The sequence below is a fragment of the Pan troglodytes genome, chromosome 17 (genome assembly GCF_028858775.2).
Source record: "Pan troglodytes isolate AG18354 chromosome 17, NHGRI_mPanTro3-v2.0_pri, whole genome shotgun sequence".
NCBI lineage: Eukaryota > Metazoa > Chordata > Mammalia > Primates > Hominidae > Pan > Pan troglodytes.
The window spans coordinates 53163457-53181616 of record NC_072415.2 but is presented as its reverse complement, the minus strand read 5'-3'; positions in this window follow the sequence as shown (position 1 = coordinate 53181616).

Below are 18160 nucleotides of genomic sequence, written 5' to 3'. Positions count from 1 at the left end.
ATCACTAGGATGCAAGAAACATGCATAACTTTCATATTTTATTTAGGGAAAATGCAACTCTTTCCTAGTGTGTACATTAATCAAAGTTTTAGGTGCTGCTTATAGCAAAATTAATAATATAATAAAGATGAGTTTCTAAGAGTTTAGAGATTAGTCTCTCTATTCACAGTAAAGTAGGACCTAGAGGGGGAAAACGTGGTGAGTTTCCTTGTGCTTCGTGTCAACCTTCTTCATGAGCTGAAGAAGGTTTCTGGTCAAGGGAGCAGAATCCTGAACATGCATGTGTACCCTCAATTAGTTTATACCAGTTTCTCATGTTTCTCCATCCCTGGGTGATTCACAAGCTCTCTTGATTCCCTTAACCCATATCTAGAAATAGGTCCTCATTAAACTCTATTTCACTTTTAATACAGGAGGTAGAAAGAAATTATTTAGGCAGATAGTGAGGGTAAAAGAGTTGTCGGCAGGGCTTTCTTTCTAACAAAAAGCAGCCCCAAAATAATTTCTTTCCTAACAAAGAGGAGCCTGAAAAATTGAGCTACAAACACAGATAAGCAAGCTGAAATCTTGCATGGGTGAATGCCAGCAGCTGTGCCAACAGAAAAGTGTTACCTGGGAACCAAGCATATCCAACGTGAAGGCTCCATCTTCCTTTTTTTTGTTACCATGTGTACATTAAAGGAATGGGTAACATGGTACCAGCCAGGCAGAGAACCCAACTACATAATAAAAGATTAGGGTGGGGGCAGCCAGCTTTTCAAGCCCTATGCAAATGGCACACCTAGTCCTAATCATTTTTTTTTGTCCTATGCAAATGGCACACCTGGTCCAACCAATCTTTTGTACCCTATGTAAATCAGACACTGCCTCCTCAAGCTTATCTATAAAACCCTTTGCATTTCACCACGGAACTGGCAACCCATTTCTATGGGACCCCTCTCTTCTACAGAGAGCTCTTATCTTTCTTTTGCTTATTAAACTTCTGCTCTTAAGCTCACTCTTTGTGTATCTGCATCCTAGTTTTCCATGGCCATGAGACAATGAATCTTCTGGGTATCACCCCAGATGAACGAGGCTGCTTCAGTTTGAGTAAACCACTGTCTTCCTTCAAGGCCCTGGATGAAAACAATGATCAAGCAGAAATAGATCTTAACTGCTTTAAAGACTTAACTTCAATTCCAAAATACATCTCTAGTGGAGGAACCTTTTGGTCTCATTCTGGTAAGCCTGATAAACACACACCAAGAGCAAGCTGAAAGACTTCCTTTGTGCTCATTCTATCTGAGCTTTCACAAAAGAATCAGATTTGAACCTCTTGGGTTAGGGAAAGCCAGTCCAGAATATGTCAGCCAGCAAGAAGAAGTAAAGAGAAGGAATAAAAACATGTTGATCCCAAAGCCCAAAGAAGGATTGGTTCAGATGAGAAAATGTTGTATTCTTTTTAGCATGCACCAATGTCACTTGAAATGAGAGTGGGGGGTGGATCCTACATTTTAATATATCTATCTTATTTAATTTGACATTAGTCACATGAAATATTGTGTAGTATAAACATTTTTGAAAGATCTCCAAAAACTAGAAATATTTTAAAATGACATAAAATCAAAGTAAATAGAAGCTCTAGTTTTTGCTTTCAACTCTTCAGTGGATTTTCCTGTGCCCCCACTTCAGAGCATCTTGGTTATGACAGATATTTTCAGGAGAATCAGCCTAGAGCATAAGAGCATCTGCTGATCCTTATTTTGGCAGGAATCCCAAGAGAACAACAAGTGTCAGGAGAAGAGAAACCACATCCGTCTGTCCTTGACTTCTTTGTTCCTTACATTTGAAACATGGTGGTCAATAAAATGTACATGGCATATGGCAAAATTTCTTTCTTATTGATTATGTTAAAATCCTTGACTCTGGGCCATTCCTTTTAGAAGGGACGAAAAAAGAGGAAATCTGCCATCCACCTAAACACTGACATTCTACCTACATCACTCACCCTTTCAGATAATATTTCCAAATTCTCCACTTTCCAGTGATACTTAGGTTAGATAAGAATTGGGAGACTCTCTGATATCAAGGAAAGATAAAACATTGATTTTTCATGCCTATTCCAGGGAAAGTAGGGGGACCAGTAAGATCTAAAAAGATAAAAAGACAAAAAGGTAGAGGAAGGAAAAATCACTTCTCTCTGCTTGACTACTTCAGCTAGAACATTAACCTTTTCCTGCTCTCAACAGGGACTTACACCTTTGTCCCTCTGGTTCTCAGAACTACACCACCAGCTTTCCTGAGTCTCCAGCTTGCACACAGAGAGCAAATCATGGGACTTCTCAGCTACTGAGGCTGAGAAGCTTCCATACATAAGGTAACATACAATATGTAAGTTACATAAGCCAAATTCTTACAATAAATCATGTGTATATCTTACTGGTTGTACTTCTCTGGAGGACTCTAACTAACAAAACTGTTTAATAGCTCTATATAACTTGAGAAATAGCTATTATTTCCATTTTACAAATGAAGAAAACTGTATTCAGAAGTTAGTTGGAGTCTAAATTTACCCAACGAGTAAGGGGCACATTAAGGACTTGAATCTGGGTGTCCTAGGTTTTCTTGTGTTCGCTCTGGTTCTGTATTGTCTGTTCTACAGGCCATTCCAGAGTATAGCCTTACTTCGCTTTTTTTTTTTCAGTTTATCTCCCACTCACTTGCTATGTAAGTCTTCCTTGCATTTCTTTCTTTCCAAATGCCTTCCCATCTCCACTCCTATCTCTGCCTGTCAAGGTACTATCCATCTGTCGAGGTTTAATCTCAAATATCAACTATATAAAAAAGCAGCAGATCTCAGCCTTGTTTGTACATTTAAAACACCAGGGAAGACTTTTAAAAGTCCTGTCATTCTGCCTATAACCTGTGCCAATTAAGTCAGTATCTCTGAGACTAGAGACCAGATATTAGTATTTCATAAAGCTTCCAGGTGACTCCAATTTGTAGATAAAGTTGAGAACAACCACATTAAAATAATTCATCATCTCATTACCAATTGATTTTTGTCAAAAAATTTTCCCATTAATTTTTTTATAATGAAACTACATTTTACTCATTTTGTTTTCTTCCTGCCCTATCTCTAGGAAACAAAATGCCTTCCATATTTAAACACTCAATAATAATGTATTTAATTGAAATAAACTGGATTTACCTGAAGAAGCTAGAGAAAGAAAAAGAGTGTTCTAAACACATTCTATAGGAAATGATTTGTGGTTTTTTGTCTGGAAAAGCAACTTGAACTTTTGGCCCAAAGATATCCATTATGCAAAAACATAATTTAATTACGTCTGTCTTTTAAGACTTGTCTTTATGGTGTTACGGGACTTATATTTTTTAGTTGAGAGACTTTAAACTTAATGAATATATATTGTAATTTGCTACTTAAAGTAATTAATACTTTGTATTGAAATATCTCTCTCATCTTAAAGACAATATTATAATGGACTGAAGCTATAGCTGTCATGCATTGGGCATTTACATTTTCAAGGAAGCCAGATGAGGACAATTTATTCTGATTTGCTTCATATCTTTCAATACAATGACCCTTGTTTGTTGGTACCTCAGAAATGTTCTCCTGCCTATATAGTTGTTCTTAATACTGTCTTCAGTAGTAGTAGCATCCTTTTCATTGTCATTATCACTTCCTCGTTATTGATCTCTGGATATCGTTGTTGCTCACTTTTACTTTTGCAAGTAACTTCCTACCTAATCACCTGCAATCTCCATTTTCTAAACTTTCTTCCACATTGTTTCCATAACTAGTTTCCTCTGTTACAGATTTGCTTAGACACCAACTGGAAAACCTTAAATGTCTCCATATACCTTTAGAATCATGGCAACTCCTAGTATCCAACTTCTAATAAGATACGGTGTTTACATAAAATTTCAGTAATTTCTCCTATAAAATACCCCTTGTTCATTATGTTCTGTGGAAGTTCAGTCACCTTTCCCTGAAAATGTTGCAAGTATGTTCCTCTATTTCCAATATCTTCCCGAGAAAATCCTAACATTTCATTTAAATCACGTTAAATATATTACAGTACAAAATCTTTGCATAGTCTCCGCAATAGAATTAGTGTCTGTCTGTCATGTTCCTTTAGGACTTCTCTGGTTCTTCTAATGCAGGATTATGATTGGGACTTAATGTTTCATTTGAAATGTCCGATTATATTTAAAAATTTGTGTGTGCATGCAATTTTCCAGATGTCTGTCTTTCAGGATCTCAAAAAATCCACCACCACAAAATGAGCAAGAAACAATGATTTCCAATAGTATTTATTTGTATACCTCCCAAATTACTTGCCTACATCTTTATTCAGACTACAGTCTCCTAGACAACAAGTTCTGACTCCTACTTATCTTTGTATTCCTCTCAGACTTTGGCTTAAAATGTGTAAGAATGATTTGTAAACAAATGGAAATTGAGTTAGTTTCATAAAATATTGTGGGCATTTATTTGCATTGTGTGATTTAAACACTATGTAACTTCTCTCTAGCTGGTTGGACTAAACACATACAGGAATGAGGTATCCAGGGCAAGTGAGCAATATCATAAGAGAATCTTCAGTGAAATAATAAGTTTAATAAACCTAGGTACTTATTTCCAAAATCAAGTAGCAGACATATAAAAATAACAGTGGAATTCACTGTCAAAAGGATATAAATTCCAAAGAAAATAAAGGACTCCACTGATTGGGAAGAAATGTACTTTTTTCTATAAATTTTGTGAATTTTATTTTTCTGTATTCATCTCTGTAGCACCTAACCCAGCTCCTTGAGGTAGTTGGTACTTAATATAAATTTATGGATTGCATGTTTAACTAAATAAGTGAGAAGCGCACATTTGGTAGAAGCAGATACATGCAATGGAGGTAAATTGCTGAAATTGGCAAGCTTCAACAGAGTGGTGAGTTTAGCTCTTCCTCCCTAGAAAGGGCAACTATGCCTGAGTACAGAAATATTTGAAAATCATTTCCCTTATCCCCGCCATATAAAGATCAGTGAGTTCTTTTTTCAGACTATACACCTTTGCAATGAAAATACTAGGCCAACAATAGGCAATATTCTGGATGTATTAATGGCTGAAATTTAATTCTGTTTGGCACCAATTTATTAGAGATGTATTATTACAGGTGAATAACGGTATAGTATAGATGGTTATTGTAGGGATAAAATTCAGACATAAATATAAGAGCGTGCTTTGAAACAATGCTTAAACTCCAACCTTCAGTACTTTTTTGACCTTTTCCTAATTATTTCAACACTTCTCTATTGATAACACAAACGAATAAGAATTTTGTTAGCTTAAATTCATCATGATCCTTTTGGGAGGAACCTAACATTGAAATAGGTGAAAGCGAATTATGATAATGTTTAGTGTCCAGGCTAACTCCCTATTGGTACTAACATCTCCTAGATGGAAACAACAGTTACTAGGACCTTTCGAGTTGAATTTTGAGAGCTGTAGTTGACTTTCCACCACCAATGGACACCCATGATGAAGGAATTGGAGTGTGAGATTTTCTAGTTAAAAACTGTTTGTTATACATTTCTTGTTCTTCAGATGAACTGCACTTCCAGTGTTGGATTTTTCCATTGACTGTCACTGCTGTGAGAACAGTGAAAACAGGATCACATTAGGAAGAGGAGCTTCCTAATGACATTTTCTAAAGACAATAAAATCCACTGTGGATTCTTAGATTGATGTGATGCATAGCATAGTTTTAGGACAGCCAGAGATGTGTCTATTGGACTAGCATGTTTAGTACAGAGGTAGAGTTAGAAAGCTTCATCCAGTTACTTCCAGGAAAATCCTTCATCTCAGTGGCAGCAGCTGTCCAATTATAGGAACAGTAGAAAGATGGCTCACTATTGGGCTTATTACATTAGCCAAGACAGGCCAGAAAACCCTGATGTTCAAGGGGCCTGCATATGGCCTGTACATGTGGACTCTGCTCTGATCCAGGGCCTGTTAGTAACTGTCATCATGCCAATTTTTTTTTAGTCTCGTTGTGATTGTTTTGGAATGTCGTGTATGCAAATTGTCATGGTTATTGTTAAAGTTTTTTTTGTTTGTTTTTTTTGACAGATTCTTGCTCTGTCACCCAGGCTGTAGTGCAGTGGCGTGATCTCAGCTCACTGCAACTTCTGCCTCCTGGGTTCACACCATTCTCCTGCCTCAGCCTCCCGAGCAGCTGGGACTATAGGCGCCCACCACCATGCCCAGTTAATTTTTTGTATTTTTAGTAGAAACTGGGTTTCACCGTGTTAGCCAGGATGGTCTCAATCTCCTGACCTCATGATCTGCCCTCCTTGGACTCCCAAAGTGCGGGGTGTTAAAGTGTTTTATGTTTGGCTGTTTCCACCCAAATGTGTCATGAAAAATACCATTTACCTTAAGTGAAACCTTATTATGGAAATCTTTAGTGCTATAGAAAGAAAAAATATCTTGATTTTTGTATAGCAGAGTTTCTCAAATTTGAGCATGCACTGGTGTCACTTGGAGGGCTTGTTAAAACACATGTTACTAGATGCCACCACATGAGTGTCTGATTCCGTGGATTTGAGCGAGGAACTGAGAACTTGTATATTTAACCATTTCCCAGCTGCAGCTAATGACGTTGGTCCAGGGACCACACAATGAAAACCACTGATACATGGAGATGTGAATCATACTTAGGGAAGATGGTAAGCTATCATTTTAAAAAATATGTGAAGGTTATTGTATTATACGTGGAATATCTTGGGCTTTGGTGTCTGTTTGTTCATCCATTTTTTATTTTTTTCTGCTTTGATTTGGATGTTTGTGCCCTTCCAAAACTCAGGTTGAAACCTAATTCCCAGTGTTGAAAGTGTATCCTAATGGAAGGCATTTGAGTCATGGGAATAGATCCCCCAAGAACAGATCAATGCTCTCCCTTTGGGGGTGAGTGAGTTCTCACTCTGTTAGTTCCCACAAGAGCTGGTTTTTAAGAAGAGCCTGCTCTGCCTTCTCTCTCTCTTGCTTTCTCTCTCTCGCCTTCTCTCTTTCTGTGTGATCTCTGCACGAGCCCACTCCCCTGAGCCTTCTGCCATGAGTAGAAGCAACCTGAGGCCTTCACCAAATGCGGATGCCGTATTTTGAACTTTCTAGCCATCAGAATTGTGAAACAAATAAACATTTTTTCTTTATAAATTACTGAGCCTCAAATAGTTTTTTAAAGCAACACAAAAATTCATTGCCAGCTAAGAGTAGAATAGATTTTCTCCACTGTAGCCACTCTCTCTTCCTGTGTCCTTACCTCCAGTGGCAGTGGTTGAAAATCAAGTAAAAGGCTATTGACAGCTTTGTATGATTCAAGCCAGGTCAGGGAATGAAATAAGAACTATGCTTTCCACTATTTTAAATTCAAAATGGTATAACATTTTGTTTTAGCCTCTGAATTTTTAAAAGGAATAGTGATTATTCTTGTTTTCTTTCTCTCTTTCTCCCTTCCTTCCTTCTTTCCATTGTTTTGTTCTTTTTCACATTTAGGTTTTCAAGTTTCACTAAAGAAGTTCTTCATTTCCTTTTCTAAGCACTTGTCCATAGTTAGCACTTGGGGAAAAGTATTCACAGATCGTGGCCTTAAGATAAATAATGGAAGAACTTAAACTTTAGGCATAGGCAGGTGATTAGCCACACACACATTCACACACATGCTTACACACACCATTCCTGAAAACCATCCTCAAAGAGAAGAACTGAGATCTAATCCATTTGTTAAGAACTGCTTATTTAGCAGGATATTTTGCCAGAAGAATGATAACATTTTCAAAGTTATTTTGAATTATTCACTTATAAAAGATGCACCAATGTTAAAATATTAGCTGAAGGCATGACCTTTCCAGAGGGGTTATATGTTGGTTTTTAGGAACTGATTCATTTCTTATTAATACTGGGAGCCCACTCTATCTCTGGGAAAACTGGTTCTGTTCTTCAGCCATGTGAGACCCCTTTTATGAGTCAAAATCAGGATTTTGGAGATATATTCAATTAAAGAATAAATGTTACTTTGTTAGTTGTAGAAAAATTGTGAAGGTCAGAAAGTCTGCTTGCTCCTTGGTGAGAACTAACTGTGAAAGATGAGTAGGTAGAAGGAGGAAGAACTGAGAGGAATAAAGTAAAAGGCACAATAACATAACATTTGCTTGTACCATTCAGTTTGGTTACTTCAGGTAGTTTCCAACTAAACCAATTTAATTATTCAACTACTAAAACTAATATTTAGTACAGCACCATTGCATGTTGTTAGATCAACAAATAAGTTACAGGTATTTTCTTCAGGGACCTCTGAATACAATAAAGAGGCAAGGAAGCCAATGCATGATTTTTGTAATTAACATTTACTTACCATGATATAACCATAAGGAGAGGTATATGCCACTTTGCTCAGGTGGAAACACAGAAAATTTGTCGTCCTAGTGGAAAGATGATAATCAAAATCTGAACAAGATAACACAGAGATCCCATGCATTTTATTCCTGTAATGATGGTTGCCAGCAATTAACTGCATGCCAGAACACAAGTATTTATTGAGCACCGATTCATGTCATTCACAGTAATCGTCCATGGAGATATGACAGTAAACAAGTAAACCGTCTGCAAGTCAACAAACAAGTAAATTTTATGAATTGCAATAGTAGTAAAAGGAGACAAACAAAGCAATAATCACTGATAACAGTGAGAAATAATACAGAGGGTGGTCAGAAAAAGCCTCCCTGACAAGATGACACCTCCACTTTAAAAAGTGGAGAGTAGCATATATAAGTGGTTGCTCTTGTATACAGATGTGCTTTTAGATTAACACATAATTTTTTATACTTTTTTTGATCTAATGGTTAAGATTGTCTAGACATTTCTTATTGCTGTCATTTATACCCAAAGCACATAGCGTGACATATAAAAATTGCTCTTGTTTTATGAGAGCTCTATCTTCTCCCCCACTACTTTATTGTTCCATACCCTTCCCCCATGTCACAGCAAACACTTCCATTTCCCAACTGCACTGTGTTCTTTCATGACATTGTGGCTTTATAGGTCTTTATCTTTATGTGGAAAGATAGCCTTCATGATCTTGGTGGCCTTGACCCTGGTCCACCTAACTAATATTTATTTGTCCTATAATTCTCATTTAGATTCTCTAGGAGTCTAAAGTAACTCTTCCTTTTTGCTTCACTCCTTTGTAGTGAATTTGCTTTCCAGAGTGCCCCATGCATATCTCACCTTCAATGCATTTTACATTGTGTTTAATTTCTGCTCATCTATTGTGCTTCTCTCACAAAATATGACTCCCTGAAGACAGGTATTGTGTGTATCTCCATATCACCAGTATAACCTACAGTAATTGGCTGAAAGAGGCTCTCCAATGAATGTTAGAAAAATGAAGGTACAAGTGATTTGGCTATATGATGATTGTTTAATTCCTGTTTATTCTGGCCACATCATCCTGTGGTAAAAATAGTTAACACATCTGAGAGATGAAATAGACATGCTTTTTAATATTCTTACTGCTAAGTACAACTAAAAATCCTGGACATTACATACAAAACAAGCACCCAAAAATTTCCATCTAGAGACCTTGGAATTCAAGGATTATGATGGTTGGTGAATTCTCTGGATTTTCATTTTTTGGTTTTATTTTTATTCATTTTTTTCTGCCATATATATATACCAGACTTGGAGCTGAAGGAGCTCGCAACCTGAAAACAATAATAAGCATGGAAAAGTAAAGCACCTGAATGCCTGCTCTCTCCAGAGAAAGGATCAGGAATGGGGCAACTTAGCAAGACAGAAAACATTTACACAATGGCCACTCTACTTTAGGCAAACAACACAGAGTGGTTTTTTTTTTTTTTTTTTTTTTTAGAAGGAGTTTCGCTCTTGTCACCCAGGCTGGAGTGCAATGGCATGATCTCCACTCACAGCCTTTCTTTTCTTTTCTTTTCTTTTTTTAAATACAAAAACAAACTGTGGTCCCAACACCAACAAAGGCTTACTGGGGAGCTGAGGCCTCCACTCTTGCCAGGCTTTAACAAAGTGCCCTACTTTTCTGGGGGGTGCTGCTAGAGAATGCCAAATAGGGAGTCTTTAACTTTCATCTTCACCAGGAAATAATGAGGTCCCCTGTGCCACAATGTCAGGTGGTCTCTGGACTTCCACTTCTACCCATAAGTAACACTCGCCCGCCTCACCCAAGTGGTATCATCCCTATCCAGTAATAATGAGGTACCTCTCACCCATTCTGCTGAGGATGTGTCAAAGGACGCCGGGTGGAGAGTCAGAACTTTTACCCAGTGGTAAAAGGCCACCACTTCCAGGGTGTCAAGAGAGGTCATGCAGATAGCTGTAATGAGGCACTTCCACTTAAGAATGTATGAGTGAAAGCCTAGTGAGGATCCACAACTCTCACCCTCAACAATGAATAACAGGACCCCCTTCTCCACTCAGGTGTCAACAGAGGCTCGATGGAGAACCTGGACTTCTATCTCACATGGTAATAATGAGATCGGTGGTTAATTTTAGGTGTTAATTCAAAAAATTAAAAAATACCTAGAGTGCTGGTAAAGTATTATTTCTAGGTGTGTCTGTCGGAGTGTTTCTAGAGATTAGTGTGTGAGGAAGATCCTCCCTTGATGTGGGCAGGACCCTCTAATTGGCTGGAGGCCCAGATAAAACAAAAAGACAGAGGAAAGGTGAACTATATGTCTCTCTGTCTCTGTCTCTTTCTCTCTGTCTCTCTCCTTCCCCCTTCTCCCTCTCTCCATCCTAAAGATAAAATGCCATTCTTCCCCTGTCCTTGGATGTCCGAATGCTAGAAACTCCAGCCTTTGGACTCTGGGACTTGTGCCAGTGGACGCCGGGTTCTTAGGCCTTTAGCCTCAGATTGAGAGTTACACTATTGGCTTCTCTAGTTTGGAGGCTTCCAGACTTGGACTAAGCCATGCTATTGGTATCCCTGTACCTTCAGTTTTCAGATGGCCTATTGTAGACTTCTCAGCCTCCAAAATTGTGTAAGCCCATTCCTCTAATATGTATGTATGTATGTATTTATCTATCTATCCTATTCTGTCTAGAGAATCCTGATACAGAGACAGCTTCCACCCCTTCCACTGCTGGAGAATTGTCAGAAAGAGCAAACTAAAACAGACAGTTTAATGAGATCCAGTGTCTTCTGCATAATACACTAAATAGCCAGGTTTCAAATGAAAATCACTATCATACCAAGAAACAGGAAGATCTCAAACAGAATAAAAAAGGACAATCAATATATGCCAACAGTGAGATAATAGAGATGTCAAATTTACCTGACAAAATTTTTAAAGCAGCCATCATAAAAATGTTTCAGTTAGCAATTACAAAAATGGTTGAAAAAATTTAAGAAATAGAGTCTGCAAAGAAATAGAATTATAAGGCAGAATCAAATGAAATTTTTACAACTGAAATCTATCATAACTGAAATAAAAAGCTCAGTGGATGGTCCCAACACCAGCATGGAGATAACAGAAGAAGGAATCAGTGAACTGAAATATAGAATGATAGAAATTATGCAATCTGGATGACAGAAAAAAATGACTTAGGAGTAGGGGACAGCAGAAACTCAGGAGATTAGAAAAAATAAGTAAGTACCATTGGTGTCACTAGCATCTCAGAAAGAGAGAAGAAAAAAGGCAGGACTGAAAAGAATTTTGAAAAACATGATGTTTGAAAACTTCCAATATTTGACAGAAGATATAAATCTATAGAGGCTGAGCAAATGCCTAAAGTTTTGTCTAAGGAGATCTACATCAAGACACAACATAGCCAAACTTCTGAAAACTAAAATCAGAGAAAAAAAATCTTGAAAACAATTAGAAAGAGCAAACACCTTACCTATAAGAAAAAAATTATGATGATATGGATTTGTTATCATAAACTATGAAGGCCAGAAGAGATGGAATAACATTATTCAAGTGCTGAAAGAAAAGATTAATCTAGAATTATATGTCTAGTGATAACATTATTTCTGAAATAAAGGTAAAATTAGGATTCTCTCAGGTGAAGAACAACTAAGAGAATTTGATACCAATGAGCCTATTCCAAAAGAGTGGCTAAAAGATGCTTTGTAAATATGAAGAAAATTATAAAAAAAACTGTGATATTAGAAAGAAGGAGAAACATACAAATACGAGGAAATGTATCAGATTCCCTTCTTTTGAGTTATCTCAATTAGTTTTATGATTGAAGCAAAAACCATAGTATTATCTAACGTAGTTCTAAATTAATATAGAGAAAATTTTTAAGACAGTTATATTTTAAAAAGGAAAAATAAAGGAACATAAAGAGGTATGGTTTCAATACCACTAAAGCTGACAAAATGACAACACAGGTTGACTATCATAAGTAATGTGTATATAATGTAATACATACAATAAACACTAGAAAACATGTCTATAGTGTACAGAGAAGTACACTAAAAATACTTTTTTAAAAATGAAATTCTAAAATAGGGCTTAAGTAAGCCACAGGAAGGTAGAGAAAAACAGAGAAAGAAAAAACAGAGAATACACAGAAAATTAAAAAAAATCTAATGACAAATGTAAACCCACATTAAATGTAAACAATGTAAATGTATTAATTAAAAGAGAATGACAGAGTGTATTAAAAACACAACCCAATAATATGCTATCTATAAGAAACATACTTCAAATTTAATGCTATAGACAGATTGAAAAATAAAGAGTTGAAAATGGGTATCTCATGCAAACTTTAATAAAAAGAAAGCAGGAGTTTTATATGTTTTATGTTGGAATCAAAGTAGACTTCAGAACAAATAAAATTACTAGAGATATAGATGTACATTATATAATAGTACAATAGTCAATATACTGAGAAGACTATACTATCTTGAATGTGTTTGTATCAGTAAAATTGATAAACTTCCAATAAGACCAACAAAGAAAAACAAAGGAGCCACAGATTACCAATATTAGTAATCAAACAAGACATACTATTACAGACTTTGCAGATATCAAAAGAATAACAAGTGAGTGCTACAAACAACTATGTACACACACATTTTGCAACCTAGCTGAAATGGACCAATTATGCAAAATAAATAAATTCTACCATAGCTCACCCAATATAAAATAGACAATTTAAATAGCCCTATGACTATTAAGAAAATTAAATTTATAATTTAAAAATTCTTCAAAGAAGAGAAGTATCTAAGCCCAGGTAGTTTCATTGGAAAATTCAACCAAACATTTAAAGAAGCATTAAGACCAAATATATACAATCTCAGAGAGAATGCTTTCAACTTTTCCCCATTCAGTATTATGTTGGCTGTGGGTTTGTCATAGATGGCTTTTATTATATTAAGCTTATGTCCCTTGTATGCCGATTTTTCTGAGAGTTTTAATCATAAAAGGATGCTAGATTTTGTTGAATGCTTTTTCTGCATCTATTGAGATGATTGACAGAGCAGGAGCACCATCGTCTCGGACAAACACTGCCACTTTAAGCTCCAGCTCCATTTCTAGCCTCATGCATTTCAAGCAAATCACTTCTCTTCTAACTACAAGCAGCCAGTAAGGAGAAGACAGTAAAATACAGATAAGACAGCTCAGGCACAGAGGGACATGAGAGAAAGTCTCTTGGGTAACTGCCAAACTTCACCCTCATACAATGGGCCCCAGTAAAATGGTGGGCCTTAATAAACACATTTCTTTCCCTTCAGGTGCATTAAGAGAGGGAAGCTAAAAGCAGACTCAGGGGGTATGCCTTCAGCTGCAGGAAGATGTATGGGAACAGCCACATAACTCTCTCTCCCAGATAAGCACAACAAAGAGACACAGAAGCAGTCCAAGCCTCTGATAAACTCTCCCACCCCAAATCCTTAAAAACTCTTAGTCTGTAAGAGAATGGGCTCTGATGTAACTTGGTCAGAAACCCCTCTCAGGTTTGTTTCCTCTAAAATAAACCTGTCCTTGACTATTGAGACATCTGTTGTGTTTCTTTCCTCTTTCTTTAATTCTTACAATGATCATATAATGTTTGTTTTTAATTCTGTTTATTTGGTGTATCACACTTATTGACTTGCATATGTTAAACCATCCCTGAATCCCTAGTATGAAACCCACTTGATCATGGTGGATTATCTTTTTGATATGTTGTTGGATTTGGTTAGCTAGTATTTTGTTAAGGATTTTTAGCATCAATGTTCATCAAGGATATCGGTCTGTAGTTTTTTTTTTGGTTATGTCTTTTCCTGGTTTTGGTATTAAGGTGATGCTGACTTCATAGACTGAATTAGGGAGGGTCCCTTCTTTCTCTATCTTGTGGAATAGTGTCGAAAGGATTGGTATCAATTCTTCTTTGAATGTCTGGTAGAATTCTGCTGTGAATCCATTTGGTCCTGGAATTTTTTTTTTTTTTTTTTTTTTTGGTAGACAAGGATACCCACTCTCACCACTCCTCTTCAATATAGTACTGGAAGTCCTAGCCAGAGAAATCAGAGAAGAGAAAGAAATAAATGGCATCTAAATCAGTAAAGAGGAAATGAAACTATCATTGTTTGCTGACGATATGGTCGTTTACCTTGAAAACCCAAAGGACTCCTCCAGAAAGCTCCTAGAACTGATAAAAGAATTCAGCAAAGTTTCCAGATACAAGATCAATGTACACAAATCAGTAGCTCTTCTATACACCAACAATGACTAAGTAGAGAATCAAATCAAGAACTGAACACCTTTTACAATAGCTGCCAAAAAAATAATAATAAAGTTAAGAATACACCTAACCAAGGAGTCGAAAGACCTCTACAAAACACTGCTGAAAGAAATCAGAGAGGACACAAACAAATGGAAACACATCACATGCTCATGGATGGGTAGAATCAATATTGTGAAAATGACCATACTGCCAAAAGCAATCTACAAATTCAATGCAATCTTCATCAAAATACCACCATCATTCTTCACAGAATTAGAAAAAACAATTCTAAAATTTATATGGAACCAAAAAAAGAGCCAACATAGCGAAAGCAAGACTAAGCAAAAAGAACAAATCTGGAGGCATCACACTACCTGATATCAAACTATACTGTAAGGCTATAGTCACCAAAACAGTGTGGTACTGGTATAAAAATAGGCACAATGGAACGGAATAGAGAATCTAGAAATAAATCAAAATACTTACAGCCAACTGATCTTTGACAAAGAAAACAAAAGTTTAAAGTGGGGAAAGGATATCTTTTTCAACAAATGGTGCTAGGATAATTGGCTAGCCACATGTAGGAGAATGGAACTGGAGCCTCATCTCTCACCTTATATAAAAATCAACTCAAGATGGATTAAGGATTTAAACCTAAGACTTGAAACTATAAAAATTTTGGAAGATAACATTGGAAAAACCCTTCTAGACATTAGCTTAGGCAATGATTTCATGACCAAGAACACAAAAGCAAATGCAATAAAAACAAAGATAAAAACCTGGGACCAAATTAAACTAAAGAGCTTTTGCATGACAAAAGGAACAGTCAGCAGAGTAAACAGATAACCCACAGAGTGGGAGAAAATCTTCACAATCTATATATCTGACAAAGGACTAACATCCAGAATCTACAATGAACTCAAACAAATCAATAAGAAAAAAACAAAAAATCCCATCAAAAAGTAGGCTAAAAACATGAATAGAAAATTATCAAAAGAAGATACACAAATGGTCATTTGTGTGCATTTGTGTGCAAACATATGAAAAAATGCTCAACATCACTAATGATCAGGGAAATGTGAATCAAAACCACAATGTGAAAACCACCTCACTCCTGCAAGAATGGCCATAATAAATAAAAAAAAAAATCAAAAAAACAGTAGATGTTGGCATGGATGCAGTGAAGAGGGAACACTTCCACTCTGCTGGTGGGAATGTGAACTAGTACAGCTGCTATGGAAAACAGTGTGGAGATTCCTTAACTAACTAAAAGTAGAACTACAATTTGATCCAGCAATCCCACTACTGGGTATCTACCCAGAATAAAAGAAGTCATTATTAGAAAAAGATACTTGCACACGCATGTTTATAGCAGCACAATTCACAATAGCAAAATCGTGGAATCCACCCAAATGGCCATCAATCAACCAGTGGATAAAGAAACTGTGATAGATAGATTAGATAGATAGATAGATAGATAGATAGATAGATAGATAGATAGATGATGGAATACTATGCAGCCATAAAGAGGAATGAATTAACAGCATTTGCAGTGACCTGGATGAGATTGGAGATTATTACTCTAAGTGAAGTAACTTAGAAATGGAAAACCAAACATCATATGTTCTCACTGATATGTGGGAGCTAAGCTATGAGGATGCAAAGGCATAAGAATGATACAATGAACTTTGGGGACTTGAGGGGAAGAGTGGGAGAGGGGTAAGGGATAGAAGACTACAAATATGGTGCAGTATATACTGCTTGGGTGATGGGTGCACCAAAATCTCACAAATCACCACTAAAGAACTTATTCATCTAACCAACTACCACCTGTACCCCAATAACTTATGGAAAAATAAAAATAACAACAACAACAACAAATATATTCAATCTCTTCCAGAATCTCTAACTGGATGGGACACTCCTCAATTTATTTTATAAAGTTAACATTACTTTGATACCAAACCCAGTACAGGATGGTACAAAAAAGAAAAATAACAATATTTATTGTAAATATAGATACAAAATCTTTATACAAACACTAGAAAATAGAATTCACCAATATTTAAAAATAATTCTACAACATGACAAATGGGGATTCTAGGAATGCAAGACTGGCTCTATATTTAAAATTTAATCAATATAATCCACCATATTAATAAGCTAAAAAAGAATATTACATGATTATATCAATTAACATTTTAAAAATTGACACAATTTACGTGTCGAATTTATGTGGTATTAGAATATACATGTTCAAATCTATGTGGTATTAACAGACACATATATAGACATGTAGAACAATGAAACAGAATCAGAACTCAATAGCAAACTCACCCAAATATACTCAACTGATTTTTGACAAACATACAAGAACAGTTCAATGGGAGAAAGATAGTTCTTTCAACAGGCGGTGATGGAGAAATTGAACATCCATAAGTGAGAAAAAGAAAAGGAAGATGAAAACATTGATTTAAGTCATACACCTTATACAAACATTAACTCAAACCAGACCACAGATATTTTTAAATGTAAAGCCATGAAACTTACAAAAAACTGGAAACTATCTTTTGGATAAAAGGGGCAAAGAATTCTTAGACTTGACCCCAAAAGTGCAATTCATAAAGAATAAACTGATAAATTTGATTTCAGGAAAATAAAATTTTGCTCTGCCAAGGATCCTAATAAGAATATGAAAAGACAAGATACAGAATGGCAGAAACTATTTGCAAACGAAACATTCACACTGGTTAACAAAGGACTAATATCTCGACTATATAAAGTACTCTGTAAAGTCTCTAAACAAAACAATCTAATTAGAAAATGGCCCCAAAACATCAAGAGAAAATTCACTAAATAGGCTAAATAATTGAATATAAGCACATGGAACTGTTGTCAATATTATTAGCCATCAGAGAAATGAGAATTATCATGACAATAAAATATCACTATATGCCTATTGGAATGACTAAAATAATTTTAACAACACTAAATGGTGGTGAGGATTTGGTGAAATTGAATCACTCATTTAATTGGGAATGTAAAATAGGACAACCATTCTAAAAAAGAGTTTGGCAATTTATGGCTGGATGTGGTGGCTCACGCCTGTAATCCCAGCACTTTGGGATGCCAAGTCAGGTGACCTCACCTGAGGTCAGGAGTCCAAGACCAGCCTGACCAACAGGGTGAAACCTCGTCTCTACTAAAAAGACAAAAAATTAGCTGGGCATGGTGGTGGGCATCTGTAATCTCAGCTACTCTGGAGGCTGAGGCAGGAGAATCACTTGAACCCTGGAGGGGGAGGCTGCAGTGAACCAAGATCACACCATTGCAGTCCAGCCTGGGCGACAAGAGCAAAACTCCGTCTCACACACACACACAAACACACACACACAGAAAAAAAAGAGAGAG